Source organism: Nicotiana attenuata, unplaced genomic scaffold, assembly GCF_001879085.1.
Source record: "Nicotiana attenuata strain UT unplaced genomic scaffold, NIATTr2, whole genome shotgun sequence".
Taxonomy (NCBI): Eukaryota; Viridiplantae; Streptophyta; class Magnoliopsida; order Solanales; family Solanaceae; genus Nicotiana; species Nicotiana attenuata.
The window spans coordinates 68941-80434 of NW_017673421.1; positions in this window are offsets into that span (position 1 = coordinate 68941).

The following is an 11494-nucleotide window of genomic DNA, read 5'->3' on the forward strand; positions in this document are numbered from 1 at the left end:
ATTGCCAAATGAGCTGACGAAGGGGCCCATGAAGTCAATCCCCCAGACATCAAACACTTCCACCTCTTGAATCGGGTTCATGGGCATCTCGTGGCGACGGGAAATGTTCCCGGTCGGCTGACATTCATTGCAGCCCTTCACCCATAGGTGCGCGTCTCTAAACACTGTTGGCCAAAAGAATCCGGCCTCAAGCACTTTCGCAACTGTCCTGACCCCTCCAAAATGTCCTCCATATGCCGATGCGTGACAAGCCTGCAAAACAAAAGATTGTTCTATCTCGGGGACACATCTCCGGATCATATTGTCAACACATATTCTAAACAGATAAGGCTCATCCCAATAATACATGCGGCGATCACGATAAAACTTTTTTCTTTGGACAGATGAAAGGTCGTGAGGAATTATACCACTGGCCAAGTAATTAGCAAGGTCTGCATACCAAGGCGCTTCCTTAAGATTAGTAGCGAGCAGCTGCTCGTCTGGAAAGGTCTCCAGGATCTCTTCGACCTCGATTGCTTTTTCAGCTCCTTCAAGTCGTGATAGATGATCAGCGACTTGATTTTCTGTGCCCTTACCGTCACGAATTTCGAGGTCGAATTTTTGCAACAGCAGCACCCAACGAATCAGGCGCGGCTTAGACTCCTTTTTCTCAATTAGATACTTGAGAGCTGCGTGGTCAGTATATACAATTACCTTGGAACCAATCAGATATGATCGGAACTTGTCGAAAGCAAACACCACGGCCAACATCTCCTTCTCAGTCACAGTGTAATTCAGCTGGGCTCCACTAGCGTTCTGCTAGCATAGTAGATTGGATGCATCAGCTTGTCTTTCCGCTGTCCCAGCACTGCCCCCACTGCGTAGTCACTAGCGTCACACATGAGTTCGAACGGTTGCTCCCAGTCGGGGGCGACTATGATAGGTGTTGTGACTAGCCTCTTTTTCAGCTCCTTAAATGCGACCCTGCAATCATCAGAAAACAAGAAGGGGTGATCTTTTTCTAACAACTTACAGAGAGGGTTGGCGATCTTTGAAAAATCCTTTATGAATCGCCGATAGAATCCGGCATGCCCGAGGAAGTTTCTGATTGCTTTGACCGAAGTTGGAGGGGGTAGCTTTGCTATCACATCTACCTTGGCACGATCCACCTCAATTCCTTTGCTTGACACCCGGTGTCCCAAGACTATGCCCTCTTGTACCATAAAATGGCACTTTTCCCAATTCAGAACTAGATTAGTCTCAATACACTACTTCAGCACACGAGTCAGATTTATCAGGCACTCATCAAATGAGTTCCCCACCACTGAGAAGTCATCCATGAATACCTCCATTATATCCTCTACCATGTCAGTGAATATGGCCATCATGCACCGTTGGAATGTGGCGGGTGCGTTGCATAGGCCAAAGGGCATCCTCCGGAAGGCATAAATGCCATACGAGCAAGTAAAAGAGGTCTTCTCTCTGTCCTCCGGTGCAATGGAGATCTGATTGTAACCGGAGTACCCATCCAGAAAACAGAAATGTGACCTCCCTGCCAATCTATCTAACATTTGATCAATGAAGGGAAGTGGGAAGTGATCTTTCCAGGTGGCTAGATTTAACTTTCGATAGTCCATGCAAATTCTCCAGCCCGTGACGGTTCTTGTAGAGATCAATTCATTCTTATCATTCTTGACTACCATCATGCCACCCTTTTTAGGAACACATTGAACTAGGCTAACCCAGCTACTGTCAGAAATTGGGAAAATGATTCCCGCATCTAACCACTTGATTACTTCTTTCTTCACCACTTCCTTCATATTGGGGTTCAGCCTTCTTTGGTGTTCCCTGGAAGGTTTGTGTCCCTCTTCCAGTAGAATTTTGTGCATACAGTAGGTGGGGCTGATCCCCTTTATGTCTGCCATGGTCCACCCAATGGCAGTCTTGCACTCCTTCAGTACCTGCAATAGTTGCTGAGCCTGCACATCTAACAAACTAGATGAGATAATAACAGGTAATGTGGATTTAGGTCCAAGAAATTCATATCTGAGATGGGCGGGCAATGGCTTCAATTCCTGCTTTGGTGGTTCTTCGATGGATGGCTTGGCTGGAGGAGTTTCTCGATTTTCCAAGTGCAATGGTTCAAACTCTAGAATCCTATCCCAGAACCCTCTACCCTCTAACACCAACACCCATTCCGCCAAATCCTCTCCATTTACCTCATCCAAATTCATTAGACATGCAGCAAGGGGGTCCTCGATAGTCAGCCTTTCATCATCAGTCTCTACAATCACATCCACGGCATCAATTAGAGAGAAATTGGCGAATTCACTAGGTCGCCTCATAGATTTCTGCACATTGAATGTTATTTCTTCATCGTTTAGTCTCATCTTGAGCTCCCCAATCTCACAATCAATTAAAGCTCTCCCCGTGGCCAGGAACGGTCTTCCCAAAATTATGGGAATTTCTTCATCCACCTTACAGTCTAGGATCACAAAATCTGCAGGGAACACAAATTTCCCTACCTAAATTAGCACATCATCTAGGATTCCAGAGGGTCGTTTCACAGTCCTGTCAGCAAGCTGCAACAACATAGAGGTGGGTCTAGCTCTTCCAATGCCCAACCTCTTGTAAATTGCTAGGGGCATAAGGTTGATGCTGGCCCCTAGATCACACAGTGCCTTAGCAAAAGCAAAATTACCAATAGTGCATGGAATTGTAAAGCTCCCTAGATCAGACAGTTTTTCCGCAATTGGTCTAGTCACCACTGCATTACAGGTCTGAGTAAGAGTAACTGTGGCCAAGTCTTGAAAATCAAACTTTCGGGACATCAAGTCTTTCATCATTTTTGCATACCCAGGCATCTCCTTCAAAGCTTCAATCAATGGGATATTTACCTGGATTTGCTTTAGCATTTCAAAGAACTTCTTGTATTGCTCCTCCTTTTTGTACTTAGCCAGCCTCTGAGGGAAAGGTGCAGGAGGTCTCTTCTTCCCAATCAATTGGGACGGATCTTTATCAGCTGCTACATCAACTATAGGCTCCTGGACTGTCTCAGCTTCCTTCTCGGTTTCATTCTGAATGCTTTTTTCTTCTTGAGCAGGCTGGACTTTCACCTTTGTCAGTTTCGTTGATTCATCCAGCTCAATGGGCACTGGTATGAGTGTCTCAGCATGTCTAGCTTCTCGAGCCCTTTCTTGCTCTACATCCAGATCTCTGCCATTACGTAGACTTACCGCCATCAGCTGCTTCGGTCCCTGATGTTTTGGATTTATCTGGGTGTCTGCAGGTAGTGTCCCATGAGGACGATTGTTCAGAGACATCGAAATATGGCCCACCTGTACCTCAATATTTTTGATTGCTGCATCATGTGCATCGACTCTCTCATTAATTTTTGCATTAGACCCAATAACCTGCTGCATCATTGCTTCAAGTCTAGCAAACCCATCTTCCTGCCTTCCACCATGCTGCTGTTGAGGTGGGTGATACCCCTGCTACTGATTATGATTGTTGTATCCCTGTGGTCGTTGGTAAGGTGCCATATTGTTGGGGGGTCTCATACCTCCCATGTTCCCGGTGTTGAACTGTGGTTGTGCTGGCCTATACTGCTGATTTTGTTGACCCCAATTCTGACCACCCTGTCTCTGGCCACCACAATTAGACACATAGTTCATGTCTTCAGGGTAGTGATGATGATCGTGTTCTGCATTCCACTGATTACCAACTGGCTGACCAATGCAAGATGCGCACAAGCCCCCATTAGTAGTATCAACAATATGTACCTGCTGTTTCCGCCCTGACTCTTCCACCATTTTGGTGAGTATGCTCATATGTGTCAATAAGGTGGCCATGTTTTCAGCCATAGAGTTGGATGGATCTAAAGGCACTGAGTGCACCACTGGAGTGATGGGTGCACTTCTAGTTACCCAGCTCGAATTCTGTGTCATCTTGTCAAGCAGACTCTGGCCCTCTCTCCATGTTTTGCTCAAGAATGCCCCACCAGCTGAAGCATCAACAATGTTCTTTACGCTATCTGACAATCCCATGTAGAACCGCTGCCCCAACATTAGATCTGGAACACCATGGTGTGGACATATGACCAGCATCCCTTTAAAACGCTCCCATGTTTCATACAAAGTCTCCATCGGTCTCTGTTTAAAGCTCAAAATCTCATCAATTTGATGAGCAGTTTTGTTGCGGGGGATGGAACTTGTGAAATTGCTTGACCAGCTCATCCCACGTTGCTATAGAATTTATGGGGAGTGAATTCAGCCAAGTCTAGGCAGCTCCTGTCACTGAGAATGGAAACAATAACAGTTTGATTGCCTCCGGAGTTACATTGGGTTGCCTTTGGGTTTTGCAGATAGACAAGAAATTCTTTAAGTGCTGCTGAGGATCTTCAACTTGTGACCCTGAAAATAGTCCCTTATTCTGCAACAAGTGCAGCATGTTATTCGTGATTTGGAATGACTCAGCCTGTATCTGCGGGACTACTATCGCTGTGGATAGATTCTCAGCTATGGGTTGTGCCCAGTCATAGAGAGCAGCCTCTGGCGCTGGCGCTATTGGTGCTGCTGGGTTTTCCTGGTTATCTCCAATGTTTGTTTCGAATTGTGCAGTTGTTGGTTGTTGTTTGTTTTGTCGGTTGGCCCGATTCAAAGCCCTAAAAAATTTATCGGGATCTAATAATGATTCTAATACTTCACCAGATCTCGATGAGTTTCTAGGCATGCACCTGTGCAACCAAGTCAACAAACGTTAAAATTTCAATGTAAAATTGGGTGTAGAGAAAACTGACTACTCTAAGAATTTTTTATCTTCTTTCAATTGTAATTGATAACACCGTTAATTCCCCGGCAACGGCGCCAAAATTTGATCACGCCCAACTATGCCTTATAAAAAGGACAATGCGGTCATTGCAAATATAATCCGGTTTACAAGTCCGGAGTCGAATCCCACAGAGAATTAACCTATCAATTACCTTTGTTGGAATCACTAAATCCTTTATAATCAATTTCCCAAACTTTGTGAACAATATTGGATGGTATTTCTACTAACTAAGATTGAAAATAAATAACTAACAGCTGTAAACTAAATATTCTTGGGTTGAAAACAATAATGAGAAGGTTCTAAGGTAGTGATTTCCCCTATTGATGGAATCCCTTCCGGTTACGTTGCATATAGATTCACCAAAATATCTCTATCAATCATGAGCACTCTTATTACCGTAAATCTCTCCCGAGTAATTGCGATAATTTACTAGACGCACTCTCCCGAGCTACGCTAGCTGGCTTTGATTATTACAGCTCACTTTAGATCACACCCAAGGCTTCGTTATCCCTAATCCCGCCTTTAAACCCACAATTATAGATCCCTCTTATACTTTGGGAGTGGTGTTGTTCAATAATTACCTAAATATGCACTCTCTCCCGAGTTATGCACACTAAATAGGCACAGCTTATTGAGGATCCTGTCAATTAACTACAATAAACACGTAATTGAACAAATAGAGATTAACTGGCAAACTATATTAACATAATCAAGAAGTTCATCCTTCAATAGATTCCATCAAAACCTTAGACTAAAGTATTTAGCTACTCATGACAACTTGAAGATAATCTACGATAATATTCATCATGGAAAATTGCAAGAAAAAGATGAAATAAAGAAGTATGATGTTTTGGGTGATCTCTCACACTTGTGTTTCTTGCCCAAGAACTCTCTAAAACCAATCTGACCTAATGTAGCCGAAATCCTACTTTTTATAAAGGTTTTACTCCAATTTTTCCCGACTTGACAATCCTGCCCCTGGCTATTTCGCGTTCTACCGCGGACCCACCGCGGTTACGCCGGGACCGCGGCCAAAAAGGGTCTCTGAATCTTCATCTCTACTCTGCCGCGGTCCTACCGCGGTTACGGTCTGACCGCGGCAGGCCAACTTCTGCCTTCCTTTGACTTTTCACTTGGTGCATTTCTTGGGCATTGTTTGATTGGCCTCCTTTTCTCCGTAATTGATCCCAAACTTGCTCCATCGACTTATTTCTTTGCATATAACCTGCAAAGCATGAAAAGCACTAATCAGAGCATTTGGTTATCACTTTTTACAACAAAGCTATACAAAAATGTGGTTCTTTAGGGTCTAATTATAGTCTAATTCACCTATTATCACTTCTCATAATTTTTGGAGTTCTCTTTATATTCTACTATTATCTACTACTATTGGAAATGCAACTAGATTAAGCTAAGAGATAATTGCTAAGAGTTGTATCTAATGGATTAAGGGGCACTAGAATAGTGACTTTCACCTAGGTGGCTAATTGACGGGTAATTGCATCTAAGGCACGATTGACATGATTGGGGAAATATGTTATAACTGTTACTCAATAATACCCACTCTACACCTCTCGGTAGAAAGAGTGGTTCGCCCAATTGACTCTCTCGAGACCAATTGGGTATGCATATTTGCCCGAGCAACTAGGGTTCAAGTCGGGTAATTACTCTCTCGAGGTTTAACCCTTTAACTGGGACTATCAAATCTCTTGAGTCCATCTTAATTCCTTTGTTGGGTAAATTTTGGAGACTTAGGCTCTCTTTCTCAAGAAGAGTCAAGTCAACTTAGCACAAACTAGTGTTTGCAACCACTAATTCATAAATTAAACCATAAAATTGACCCAAATAACAAACACCCATAATCAATCTAACCTTAAATCACAACACCCATCAATTACCCACACTAGGTTGAGCCACAACCCTAGCTAATGGGTTTAGCTACTCATGCTTGAACAAGAAAATAGAGAAATAGATGAAGAAGAAGACATATTAATTAAACACTAAAGTAAAATACAAGAATCTATCGTTAAAACTGAGCTAAGATGCCAAAAATGGCTACAGATGATGTTCTCACGAGCGCAGCTGCTAAAATAAAATAACTGATACCCTAAAAATGGGAAATGTTCTATTTATACTAAACTGGAAAAACTGGGCAAAAATGCCCCTGCGGGGTCAGTGCGGGCCGCACAAAATGGACTGCGGCCGCACTAGGCTCTTGGACTTCAAATCCTGGCTCTCTGAACTTGGGCTCCGCGGACTGTGCAGAGTGGACCGCGGCCGCGGAAGCAGCTAGCGCGGTCCGCACAAACATGACCGCGGACCGCATGGCTTTGAACCTTGGCAATTTCAACTCTCTGAAGTTCTCTTTCGCGGACCGCACATAATGGCAGTGCGGCCGCGGAGCCTTCACCGCGGACCGCACAATGTGTACTACGGCCGCGTTGCTTGAAGCTTGGTTTTGCCATTCTCTGAATCTACCTAGTGCGGACCGCACAGAATGGACTGCGGCGGCACTAGGTTTTATGCCTTACAATCTGCTCTCTGAATCTCCCTAGTGCGGACCGCACAAAGTGTAGTGCGGCCGCACTAGGCCTGTTTTTGTCCTGAGTTTGCCTTATTTTTGGTACTTGTGCAGATTTCACTCCTTTTGAGCCGATCTTTGACATTTCGTCACTTTGTCGATCAAACCTGCAATCAAGCACAACCTATGAGCCTTTTGGGACTATTTTGTAACAATTTATAATCAAAGCGTAAGCGAGAAGGAGCATAAAACACGTCAAAATCCCTAGTTATCATTGTGACCCAGACTTTTTATTTTCCGCTTGTTGATGTACAAACCCTGTTATCCTTTATTTTACAATGAAATGCAATTTCCCTTTTTCCATCATTCTTGATAATTTTACTTTTGTTTTCTTTTCTTTTCTGTATAGTTCTTTTTATGCTGGTTTCAATGACATGACATGCATGAGGAATCCTCGGCCCAGTCTTAAAAGTTAATCTAATTCCGAAATAATAATTCAAGAAATATAGTGTGATGATGAATCTGAATATGATGAAGATGAGGCTTTTGAAGAGATTAGTAAGGAACTAAGTCATTTTGAAGAAACACCCAAGCCTAACCTGAATGATACGGAAGCAATCAATTTAGGGGACCCAGATAATGTCAGAGAAACTAAAATAAGTGTCCATCCTGAGCCGCAAATCAGGAAGGAGATAATTGAAGCATTGTTTGAGTATAAGGATATTTTTGCATGGTCGTATGATGATATGCCCGGCTTAACTACCGATTTGGTGGTTCATAAATTACCAACTGATCCAGCATTCCCTCCCGTCAAGTAGAAGTTGAGAAATTTCAAAACTGACATGAGTGTAAAGATCAAAGAAGAAGTCACAAAGCAACTTGATGCAAAGGTCATTCGAGTCACACGGTATCCCACATGGTTAGCCAATGTTATACATGTGCCGAAGAAAGATGGTAAAACCAGAGTTTGCGTTGATTACCGTGATCTCAACAAAGCAAGTCCAAAGGACAATTTCCCACTGCCAAATATTCTTATTTTGATTGATAATTGTGCCAAGCATGAAATTGGGTCTTTTGTGGATTGCTATGCGGGGTATCATCAGATTTTGATGGATAAGGAGGATGAGGAAAATACAGCATTCATCACACCATGGGGAACTTACTGCTACCGAGTAATGCCATTCGGCCTGAAAAATGCTGGGGCAACATACATGAGGTCAATGACGACCATATTCCATGACATGATACACAGGGAAATTGAGGTCTACGTGGACGATGTGATCATAAAGTCCAGGAAGCAGTCTGACCACGTCAAAGATTTGAGAAAATTTGTCCAGAGGCTCCGCAGGTACAATCTTAAGCTCAACCCTGCGAAATGCGCATTTGGTGTTCCATCTGGGAAACTATTGGGATTTATAGTCAGTCGTTGAGGCATTGAGTTGGACCCATCAAAGATCAAAGCTATTCAAGAATTGCCACCTCCAAGGAACAAGACTGAGGTGATGAGTTTGCTCGGGCGATTAAATTACATCAGCAGGTTTATTGCTCAACTCACAACAACTTGTGAGCCCATCTTTAAGCTGTTGAAGAAGGATGTTGCGGTCAAATGGACTGATGAATGCCAAGAAGCATTTGATAGGACCAAAGAATATTTAACAAACCCACCTGTGTTGGTCCCGCCGGAACCTGGGAGGCCCTTAATTCTGTATTTGACAGTCCTGGACAATTCGTTTTGTTTTGTATTGGGTCAACATGATGTTCACTGGCAGGAAGGAACAAGCCATCTATTACCTTAGTAAGAAGTTCACATCCTATGAGGTCAATTACACTCACCTTGAAAGGACATGTTGCGCCCTAACTTGGGTAGCACAGAAGTTGAAGCATTATTTGTCGTCCTACACTACACACCTCATCTCTCGCTTGGATCCTTTAAAGTACATATTTCAGAATCCCATGCCCACAGGAAGGCTCGCAAAATGGCAAATCTTGCTCACAGAGTTTGACATTATCTATGTGACTCGGACCGCAATGAAAGCCCAAGCATTGGCTGATCATTTGGCTGAAAATCCGATCGACGAAGAGTACGAACCATTGAGAACTTATTTTCCCGATGAAGAGGTGATGTATATTAACGAGGTGGAGCAGGTTGAAGAACCAGGATGGAAACTTTTCTTTGATGGAGCTGCTAACACGAAAGGTGTCGGAATAGGGGTTGTGCTCATTTCTGAAACAGGGCATCACTACCCTGTTACAGCCCAGCTTCGTTTCTATTGCACCAACAACATGGCTGAGTACGAGGCATGTATTTTGGGTATGAGATTAGCTGTAGACATGTGTGTCCAGGACGTCTTGGTCTTGGGAGACTCAAACCTTCTGGTGCACCAGATTCAAGGAGAATGGGAAACACGGGATTTAAAGCTCATACCGTATCGACAATGTTTGCATGATCTTTGTCAAGGGTTTGATCAGTAGAGTTCAGGCATATTCCAAGGATCCATAATGAGGTTGCGGATGCTTTGGCTACCTTGGCATCAATGTTGCACCATCCGGACAAAGCTTATGTCGACCCTCTGCATATTCAAGTTCATGATCAGCATGCCTATTGTAATATGGTTGAGGAAGAACTTGATGGTGAGTCGTGGTTCCACGACATCAGGGAGTACATCCGAATGGGGGTATATCTGGCACAAGCCACAGGGGATCAAAAGAGAACAATCCGACGTTTGTCAAGTGGATTTTTCTTCAGTGGGGGAATTCTGTACAAAAGAACTCCAGATCTTGGGCTATTGAGGTACATCGAAGCTAAGCAAGCCATGGCTATCATGACCGAAGTGCATTCCGGAGTTTGCGGCCGCATATGAGTGGGTATGTTTTGGCAAAGAAAATACTTCGAGCAGGTTATTATTGGCTCACCATGGAGCGAGATTGTATCAGTTTTGTGCGCAAGTGTCATCAGTGCCAAGTGCACAGAGATTTTATTCATTCTCCACCATCTGAATTGCACACGATGTCCGCACCATGGCTCTTCGTTGCTTGGGGGATGGACGTCATCGGACCAATTGAGCCAGCAGTGTCCAATGGACATAGATTCATTCTGGTGGCCATTGATTATTTCACTAAGTGGGTTGAAGCTAAAACTTTCAAGTCTGTGACCAAGAAAGCAGTGGTCGATTTTGTTCATTCAAATATTATTTGTTGTTTGGGATCCCAAAGGTGATCATCATAGACAATGGTGCTAATCTCAATAGTCATTTGATGAAAGAGGTATGTCAACAGTTTAAGATTATGCATCGCAATTCCACCCCATATCGCCCCAAGGCAAATGGAGCAGTCGAGGCAGCCAACAAGAACATAAAGAAGATACTTCGGAAAATGGTGGAAGGTTCCAGGCAATGGCATGAAAAGTTGCCCTTTGCATTGTTGGGTTATCACACTATTGTTCGCACTTCAGTAGGTGCAACTCCTTATTTGTTGGTATATGGCACTAAAGCAGTGATACCCGCGGAAGTTGAAATCCCATCCCTTCCGATTGTTGCTGAGGACGAAATTGATAATGATGAGTGGGTCAAAACCCGTTTGGAGCATTTGAGTTTGATTGATGAGAAAAGATTGGCAGCAGTGTGTCATGGTCAGCTGTATCAAAAGAGAATGGCAAGAGCGTACAACAAGAAGGTGCGTCCCCGGAAGTTTGAAGTGGGTCAGCAAGTATTGAAATGCATCTTTCCGCACCAGGCCAAAGCAAAAGGCAAGTTCGCCCCAAATTGGCAGGGGCCGTTCATTATAACAAGAGTGTTGTCCAATGGTGCTTTGTATTTGACAGATATAGAAGGCAAATGTGTAGACATGGCTATCAACTCTGATGCAGTCAAGAGATATTACGTATGATTTCTTTGGTTTAAATTGTATTTGTTTGTACTTGACATGTTTTGAAGATTGGAATGACGAAGGCATTTTGTTCTGCTATCTAAACACTTTATCCTTTGTTACCCCTTTGAGCCTTATTTATTTCCTTTAATACCCCTCTTTTGGAATCAGTAGCGAAATTCAGTAAAGAATAAAAGAGAAGAGAAAGAAAAAGGGAAGAATGGAAAAGGATGAAAAGAAAAAAAAACGAAAAAGAAGGAGAAGAAAGAAAAAATAAAGAAAAGAAAAGTAAAAAAGAAA